Source organism: Brachyhypopomus gauderio, chromosome 2 (genome assembly GCF_052324685.1).
Source record: "Brachyhypopomus gauderio isolate BG-103 chromosome 2, BGAUD_0.2, whole genome shotgun sequence".
In the NCBI taxonomy this organism is placed as follows: domain Eukaryota; kingdom Metazoa; phylum Chordata; class Actinopteri; order Gymnotiformes; family Hypopomidae; genus Brachyhypopomus; species Brachyhypopomus gauderio.
Window position 1 is genome coordinate 21,860,248 of NC_135212.1, and position 10,634 is coordinate 21,870,881.

Below are 10,634 nucleotides of genomic sequence, written 5' to 3' on the forward strand. Positions count from 1 at the left end.
ACAAAACTAGGAGAGCCACATTAGGATTTTGGATCTCTCTGGAATATAAGCATTTGCACAGGAATTAAATTGCCCTGAGGTTCAAGGCAGTATGCAGAATGCACTGGGGGATCCGTGCTCTCTGTCTGACCCATGACTTTATTTATGATATCCAATATGAAATCCAATATTTTTCATTATTGCTTGACAGAGGTAGTAAAGTTTATTACAAATACATTTATAAATCTGTGTTTCTCAACCCAGACCAGATGGTCCACATAACCAAGCTCCCTGTACAAGTTTACCAGGTGTGCAGCGTCCTTAACAGCTTTGTAAAGGTGTGTTGGACATGGGAATAGAGCTAAGTGTTATAAAGCACCATGTTATTTTTTAAGTTTCTTAAGATTGCATATGACTGGTATCTGAGAAGTAGTTTAATTCAAGCACTACTTTTTAAGCGGTATAATCCTCACCACCTTGAATACTGTAAATCATGGAACCAAAATTGTGTGCGTATTCTGGAGAATAGCACTCCAAAATAGAACTAAACTAAACATAACAGAGGTGGTACAGAACCATATATGTATGCCTGGTGGGTTATTCATTTATTTTATGGTCCATCCATATTCACCATTCAGCAATTTTTAAAAACACATTCCCGCTGAAGCTAAAGAAATTCTGGGTAAAGCTTAATTACGTAATTCAATTCTTAATCAGATTTGCATCATATTAAATGACTCCTACTATAATATTTAATAACTATTAGTGAAAGATTATGAATTCCTGTGGCATATCATAGCCTCTAAACCTCAGTATTGTTATTAATGGATGCACTCTTTGATTTACTCAACGAATGCGTATTGTTGCAAACAAGGCACAATAATACAGATAATTCCTGCACGCACAGCTTTTATTGAAGTGACTATCAGATGTCATTTTGCAGGAGAAGTGAGCTTGAATGGCTGAACGTTCTCATAACCCAGGTGAAAGGAAGCAAATTAACAAGCCCAGTGCCTACTGGCAAGATTCTGTACAGCAGGCTTTTAATGCTTTTGAGTTTTTGATAATATATTTTATAATAAATGCAGTTTTCCTTTCGGATATTTAATACTGTCAAAACCATACAGAATTTTAAGTGCATTACGGTGTGTATGTGTGCGTGTTTGTGTATGTGTGTGGTGAATGTCTTTATACTGTAGCTGACCTGCCTGTTATGATCCAGTTCAAAACTGACATTGCATTTCTAATAATGCTATTTGTAAAAAAAATGTTTATTATATTTGGATTTCACTAAATTTAGTAGTTACATTTGCATCATAATTTACCAAGAATGCGGACATGACAATTTAAGGATTAATACCAATAATAGCAAAACAATCTTAACATTATGAGACAGCCAAAAGGTCTTAACTGATACTGTATATGTAAATTGTTTATGCAGTGGGGCTCAACATAAACGTTAAATGCTAAAGTTTGACAATTAGATGTCTAGAGGTGGTAGGCAAGCAACAGTAAAGGCATATTCATTATTGGCAAAATTAGCATCTGTGATTGATCCGGTCACTGATCATAGTCACTATATGGCCTAAAGATGCATGTTTATCATGTTTGTTACTACACAATATAACAATTTAAAGGCCATTCTAACTCCTATATCTTCCCTGAACAAAAATCACCAGATGTTTTCTATTTGCTCTATATCTCTGTCACCGACTCCTTGTATGGCTAAAGGCCGAACCACATACTGTAGAACTACAGTCAACTCCTCCATGACAACGTTAGACTACAGTCAACTCCTCCATGACAACGTTAGTTACACATCGCAGACTTGGAACCCAACCACAGACTTAATGGATAAAGAGTTTTACATTTGAAATTCACTATTTCTGACTGCTTGAGTTTTGCTTGTGCATATGGATCCAAATGGATCTAAAAATGCTTTGCTCTCATTACATGCTAATAAGGCCCTTGTCACAGAAAACCTTTCAAAATTGCCTAGTCTTGTGCCTAGTTCATTGGCGGTTATTACTTATATGTGAAAACCACAGTAACTATTGACATTCACTACACCTTCCAGCCAGATAATCAACAATTAATATGTCTAGCAGCATTAGCATTCATAGGGTTAGTTCTTTGTTGTTAAGAATCATTGCTGAGAGAGGTGACAGAGGTCAGTGGGGTATGTATGAGTTCTATGTCTCTCTATCTCTCTCTCTCTCTCTCTCCGTCTCACTCACTCACTGTCTCCAACACACCAGAGGATCAGAAGCAATACATGCTGTCTCCCAGGAAACAAAAACAACATATCCTCCCGTTCTCCTGTGACTGTACAGGGAACTGGAGTCCCTCTCTCCTTAAACAGTGAAACACTGAATATGAGAATTGCCATGCTTAAAAGAAACGATAAACACAACTGAAAATAAAAACAAAGAAAATAATTGAAACAATCCAATTAATGCTTATTTTATTATCTTTTTAAATTAACATATAATGATTGATTCACATTAGACCTTCAAATTGACTGACTGACTATTTTTATTAGAAGAGAATATCAGGAACGACACCTGAATGTAATCCTAATCATAATTAAGCCTTAATCACATAAATATTTCCCTTTGTCACTGCCATCATGTTCAAAAACAAGCGGCAGCTTGATGACTAGCAGCTCTGAACGTCTCAGTCTTTCCTGCCGTACTTTGCTATCAGATCAAAATGGATCGTGTCAAAACGGTGCAGTCACCACTGAAGATTTGGAACATGTCCTTCAATGCTATAGCCTACACTTAGAGACATGCAGCTTCCACAGGGAACAAGCTTAAGACTTGTTATAATAAACAAACAGATATCATCACTCAGATATCATCTGCCAGTTAATTTTGCATTTGAATCATTTTCACCTCTCGGTGTTTAAAGTGTATCCTAATAATTTAGCACATCCTACGTTTTCATACACCAATCATAATGTAATATAAACAATACCCTGGTAGGTAAAACAGGACCCTAACACTGTAGGCCTGTATGTTAAAATATGTGTTTTTATGGTTTCTCTAAACTTTTGAACCTTACTGAAATCCTGCATCTATGTGGTGCTCAGCGCATTACGCATGTCTGCATGGTAATCAATGTGTTATCACAGACCATTAAGAAGGCATACATTCGTTTTTTTTTTCTACCCATATATTCTCATTTGTCCTTGTCTATGTGTATGCATGTGTGAGTTTATATATTTATTTGCAAGTGTGTGTGAATGTATGTATATGTGTGTGTGTGTGTGTGTGTGTGTGTTTGTGTGTGTGTGTGTGTGTATGTGTGTTTGTGAAACCAGTGAGTTTTGACGAGGTATCAAGGGAGGAGGTATAATAATAACAATGATGACTCATCCTCCTGCGATACTGAGATTGTTCCACGCAAAATATTTCACCATTGTGTTTACTTCACGCACACACGTGTCCATCCAACAATTCCTCCCTTTATAAGTGAGTCCTGAGAAGCATTAATGTGTGCTTACACATGAAAATGTTTCTCTCTCTGCCTGTGCTGACATTCCTTTGGCTACTTGCCTAATAATGAGAACTTTAGGCAAAAGACAGGGTTTCAGATTTCATCAGGAGGAAGAACAATTCAGATGTAACCTTCATTCAGAGAGAACTTCCAGTTGCAACCACTACACAGCTGTCACATGATAATTACAATCACAATGATTACAATTACAATGATTACAATCACAGTGATTACAATTACAATGGGTGACAGATTTAGATTCAGTCTGTGGAGCACAAAACTATTAGCCCTGCAGTTGCATACTAAAATTGCAACTGCGATTTTTTTTTAATCTTAAAAAAAAATACATCAGGCAACAAAACTGTTCTTTCCACACTGGTACAAATATTCAGATTTAATCCTTACACAATCAGCAATCAGTTGCGAAGGGTTACAGTGGCTGAGGCCATACGAGCTGGTGTTGAGTTATTTGAGCTGATTGAAAAGGACCATTCAGGTGGGGGGTGAGTAGCGTGTGCTGCTATCTCTGAGAGCAGGCCTACTTTCGCCTGGCGGGCATGTCAGCGAGAGAGGCATGCAGCCGAACCACATCTTCCGTCAGAGTGTCGTGGATTACCACACAGGAGAGGACCGCTACCATGATTCTGTAAAGAGCTTAGCTGTGTCTTTGGGGAGGTCTTATGGAATTCTTAGTCATAGAATGAATGAAAGACAGCAGATAAGAGTGTGTAGAGTATGCACGCCTGCAAGGGGAGGTGTTGTACAAGAGTGTCCCGAAGGAAGACGACGACTTCTGATCATCCCTGATCAATGAAGTGTGAACAGAAGAGTCAATGGGCACCATATTCATGCAGAGCAATAACCTAAAACATGTGGGGGTATTGAATGACGGGGAAACAGTTACGTGTTCTCATGATCGCAAGTACAATTACACAGAGAAATTCAGGCACAGACATATGAATGTTTGGGCAAAAGGGAAGTTGTTGCCCGTTCCACTCTGAGATCTCGGTTTGGTTATGTGTTTGTGAAGGACTTGATAATTAGCTTATGGGTTGCCTCAGGCGTGTTTAAACAGGAAAAAAAACACACATTTGCAGAGCATGTCAGCTAGTCCGGGAGATACGATCTTTGTGACGGGGCATGCTCTACTATTTGGGCGCATTTTTCCACTGACTTGTAAATATTTATTTTGGTTCTTTGTAAATATTACTTAAACCTTTCTCTTGCTCGTAACAATGTCCATAAATTGTAGAAAGATGGTTTTAACAGGCTGAGCGCTGGAGTCTAATGGTTCTTATTCTGTGGACCCTCCCACCACTTGGCAATAATTACTGACTCTGCCTTCTTCTCCACTACACCTGCCAGCAACATCCACCTCCCCAGCAAGAGCGATTAGAATCAGCTGAAGCAGTGCACATCCGTCCCCAGCGTGCACCTTAGCTCCTCCAACCGCCAAACAATTGGCTGGGGATCTCCACCTCTCACTGCAGGACCATCCGCAGTTCTTGCCATTGTCTGTGAAGACCAGCGAAGAATTAAACAGGACTTAAACGGGACTAAAAATGAACGGCAACGATAATACCGCAGAAGACTGTGAAAGACGTCATAATTGGGGTATGTGGTCACTTAGCATCTTTTCAGCGCAGGACAGCGGTCCTGTAGAGGAGATCCAGAGTGCGTCAGACCTACACGTGGTGGAGATCTGACATCATCGAAGGTGTCTGTTGGCTGGCTCGCTTAGCTGCAAATGGGCTAATGGAGAAAAGCATATCTGGTTCTGTACAACTTCCGCTCTCCTCTCAGCTCGCAAAGTGTATTTTAGTCAGAGAACACTTCTGGTGTCTAAGACGTCACGGCCACATCCAGAGGTGTGAACCATGATGCTCTCTGTCTAGGTGTCCTGATCGCGTGCCTCCGCACAGAGAAGCAAGCCTCTGATGACTATGCACACGCATGCAAATGGATGAAACACTACTGGTGGAGAGCTCCAGACTGCGACTGCCTGGAGAGGCAAAGGTTGGACTCAACACCCAGCACCCAGGGCTTCAGTGCTGGTGGCAGCTGTAAGCCAGGGTGAATGAATCACTGAAGTAAAAATGTTCTCCCACTATGCCATTAACCTCTGTGAGCTCCTTGGGCTCCAGGGTGTAGCTGACCTCTTTTGATCAGACTATGGTAAGAAAAAGAAAGACAAGATTTCCAAAATGAGCCTAGAAAAAAACATGCAAATGATAACAAAAGACTATCTTCTACTTCTTCTAGATATTAATTATATAAAAATAACTGTCCCTCCTTTTTGAAGCTGGGTTTAAAGGTATTGTGTGCTAAAAATATAATGTTCCATTTAGAATAATGGAAAAGAACACGTTCCACACACATAGATTATATCAAGACTCCACCAGTAAACCTTACAATCAATACCAACTGAAAACCCTATAATTTTGTTGTTTTAACCCCTCATACATGTCACATTTAAGAATGGTAGCATTGTTGAATTTCTAAAAAAGAAAAAAAATCATTTGAATGGATAGGGAAAATCTGCTTAATTTATGCTTGATTTTAAATTGGACTAATAGCTTGCTTATATATACATTATAAATAATGTAGTTGAATTAGACTGTTAGTATAAGATTCTAAGATGTAGCATATGAGACATCTCTGTTATTATGTTGTTGAATATGCGTACCTGATGCTTTCATGGACAATATATAAGAGCCTGCAGGATTTTCAACACATGCACATATGTTTCAACACTAAACCAATTATTCAGTTTCAATGGTGAGGTTTCCCTCTTAGTCTTGTCAAAAGAGACAGGCTGTGTTTAACAATAGGTAGGACCATTTGTTCATAAGCAATACGTGTAGGACCCTCAGGCTTGTAGTCTCATTAGGAAGGAAATTGACATTAATCTGGAAATTCAACGCAGAAAGACATCAAAGCACCCACTCTGCAAAATGAGCAACAAACACATTATTAGATATTCACAAATCTCCTAGGATACGGCTCGCCACACAATAATCACCCAGCTAGCTTGTTGCCTGTATTGTGAATGCGCGTCTCACACAGCTGGGGTGTAGAAAGGGCTAGTCATGCGTCTCTGTTAGAACATCTGATGCCGTCGCACGCGCTTTGATAAGAATACTCTCGTGCGCCTGCTAGAACTAAAAAAAAGCTTACCCTCCACCGCTATGCGATATGTGGTGTTTTGAAATAATCTTTTTTTCTGATAGGGCAGGGAAACGATTGAGCTCGTATCTAGATGATAAATAGGACTGCTTGCGATATTGAAGTATGGGATCCTCATGTTTGCAGGGAAAAGAGAGAGGACGAGAGGAGGCAACTTAGCTCTGCTGCGAGGTCCGTGCCAGTTCATCGCTGTCACACATTCGGCTGATACAATCGTTGAGACACCAAATGCCATGAGAATGTCAGGCTCACTTTTTAAAGAGACACGTGCCTCGGGAGCACGCGAGCCGAAACAGCGATGCGCTGCACCTAAGCAAGCAAAAATAAAAGGCCATTTTTTTTCAATAACGTAATAATGCCGATCCTATCCGCCACATCAACCAAGATTGAAAGAGAAGAATGCAAAATAATGTGCAAAAGGGAAAGAAATAAACTGTGTACTGAGCAAATATTTACAGTCCTTAACTATCTTTCAAGGCTGTAGTAGATTCGCCTAAATAACTTTATTATTATTATTTATCTTATGAACAAAGAAACCATGAGTAACAGTGGCAAATTATTAGAGTTAGTTAAGTCATCTATGGGGATATACATTCTAATATAACGTTTTTTTTTTATTCAGGAAAAGTTCAGATTCAGATATTCTTAGGAGTGATTCTTATCTTGAGTAGAGAGATAGCATGGATTTCACCTCTGCCATAACTACAAATGGCATATCCAACAGAATTACACCCATAGATTTTAATTTGACTTAAAAATCCTTTTTTTTTTTTTACATCTCTCTTGATTGGTCAGTGGCGAAGGAAAACCGAACAGTGTAATGTAAGAGAAGAGTGAAGGTTCAACAAGAAGACCATATTCATCTAGAATGTTCTTGGGGTCTCCAGTTGTCACCTAACTGGTGTAATGATTGTTTCAGTTGAGCATATTTCTTCAGAGACGAGTTCTTCCATCACAACAGCAAATTAAACTAAGCCAACATGTCAGTGATTCATCGATGTATACACAGAGACCAAAACTGCCTGACAAACCTCTCATTATGGTCAAACTGATGTTCAGTTGAATTTAATTGCACTTAGAGATTGTGTTGCATTAAAACATTCGCCGAGGAGAATAAAGGGGTACAATATATTATGCAGTATTGCTCTTTTTGTCTTTATTCACACTCAGATGACATTGTTGCCAGTGGAGATGAAAATGATCTTTGATTTCCATAATTATAACCCATGGGTCCCTAGATGAATATTCACCCATTTCTATTGTGCTTTCCTGCAATTGGTGATACCCTTGGGATTCTGGGAAGGGTAACCTGAGGTATAGAGCTTCTTCACTCTGCTACTTTAGAATTAACACTCTAATTCTGAAACTGATAGAACCCCCAAGTCCATGTTCTGCAGATTTGGAAAAATATGCTTTTGTTTACATTCAAATATTCCTAAAAATATGTTAAACAAGCAGAACATTATTATTTGATGTATTTATTTGACCAGTTTTATCTTAAAGCAGCTTTCTTTACCACTAATGAGGTAACAAAAAATATTTGTTTTCATATGTTCTTTCTTTGTGTCCTTTCTAATGTTCAAGAGTAAAATATGTACAAAATGTACCACTGGTGTAACTCTTGTAACCTAACAGTCAACAGAATGTGTAAAGCTTTAGAGGAACACAGTGTTCAAATGTAAGCCAAAATTTAGGAGTGCCATGATCCTTTCAGTCCAGGGGAACTGATATCTATGAACTGAGAGAAACCCACAGTTAAGAAGCATAGCATCTGTGCTGAAAACGAAAGTGTCTATAAACTGCAGTCAGTAGATGTGCCTAACTATTTTTTTAGGGCGCTTAAATTGTAACTTTTATGGAACTAATCCAGCGTTAGAAGTAGCAGTGTCTGTGCCAAAGTAGAATCATACTGTACAGAAAGAGAAAGGGGGGTGAAGAGGGATGGGGGTGTTGGTGTGAGAGTTATATTTAGACAGAGGCAGTGCATCAGGTGCAATGTAAGATTTCTGAAAATGGAAGCTGCTCCCAGGGGTGAGAAGGGAGCTGAATTTCAGGCACCTTCATTATTTATTTTGACTCTTATGTGTTAGTGATGACAGCAGCAGTGCAGGGCCAAAAGATCACAAGGAGAGCACTGGTGTCATTCCCACATTAATGAATGTGTGTAATCAAGAAAGCTCAGGGACCTGGTTCTATTTACCCACACCCTCAACCCCACTTACTCCCACCCCCACCTGACTTATCCCCCCACCCCACCCCACTTACCCACACCCCCACCTGACTTATCCCCCCACCCCACCTACCCACACCCCCACCTGACTTATCCCCCCACCCCACTTACCCACACCCCCACCTGACTTATCCCCCCACCCCACCTACCCACACCCCCACCTGACTTATCCCCCCACCCCACCTACCCACACCCCCACCTGACACCCCCCCCACCCCACTTACCCACACCCCCACCTGACAACACCCCACTCCCAAGTTATAAGGCACATGCCTTAGGTGTTCCTACCAGGAAAAACAATGAATCTTTCTGTTCTAGATTGCATACATTCCCTATTAGCCATTCTTTTTCATAAATACTCACGTATTGTTGCCAGGATGGCTTTCTGGTGTGTTTATATTATTGGTGTACACAAATAGTTTGCTTGGTTTGCTTGCTCAAGGATGGGGGAAAATGTATATTTGAACAGAAAAATTAGGCCACAATGAGGATTTTCTTGCAGATGTCAGAATTGCACACCAGCACCCTCCCTTACTCTGACTCCTTACCAATACTGATCAGGTGAATGCAGAGCTTCTCCCCCTTTTGTCTTTATCAGGGAAATCTCAGAAGGAACACGTCTCTACAGCAGATGCATACATATGTCCACAGACCATCTTACTTCTTACCTTTACGTCCACGAGGCTCAGTGAAGCACGTCGATGTGGCTGGAGAGATTCCTAATGATGGCATTAGCTATCAGAATGAAGGCAAACATGGAGGCACACGACGTCCTGCTGCTTCCTAACTGCCTTCTCCCTGAACCACGGTGGTCTGGCAAATAGTAATATGCTCAGAAGTGATCATAAGGGGCATCGTTGTTTAGCTGTTCAAAGTAGTATGTAGTGTGTGTGTGTGTGTGTGTGTGTGTGTGTGTGTGTGTGTGTGCGTGTGTGTGTGTGTGGTATTGGTGGCTTCATACCACCGAGGGAAACCAGGGTCATTGGAAGAGCTAAACAGTAAATAGACTGTGATGCTTGACCTATAAAGATGATAAAAATAGATCATTAATGAAGCTCACCCCTCTATTTTTACTAAGATTTATTGTTTAGGGAGAGGGTGTCTGTACCTGCGGTCATACCAGAACTGCTCATCAGAATATTCTTCTCTGCTGTCTCATAGCAACCTATAAATAGAACTTTCCCTATTAGCCTGTATATGGCAGCAATGGCTGGAACAGGTTATAGCAACATAATTACATAAACAAACCTAAAAGCACTTGGATGCCTTCGTAGTGCCTTCATGTTTGATTTGCATAGGTTTGCATAGTCTAATGGTTTATAGATATTATACCATGTATTGAGCATGACGTTTCCAAGCATCGGTAAAGCATCTAAATAGGCCTCATCTACATTAAGGTAGAATTTCTACGTAGTGCTTGTAAAAAAACAAAATACAAGGCAATGCCTACGGACTGAGTAAACTGATTCTAGTCGTTCGGTCAGGCGTATCCATTTACCACGGATGCTTTTAGCCCGTTTTCACAAATCCGAGAAAGTGCATTTGCACCATCCTAGCTGTAAGCAACAGGTATCTTTAGTCGCAGCTTTTGATAAGGTACAAAGCACATGACGTCAAAATGTCTGATCGTCACACGCAGCGCGAGGCTCAGGCATTTGCATGGCAACTTTAGGTGTGTGAATTGAGCTTAAACAGTAGAACTACATTTACTTATTTTTAAGTTACGTGAACTTTGTCA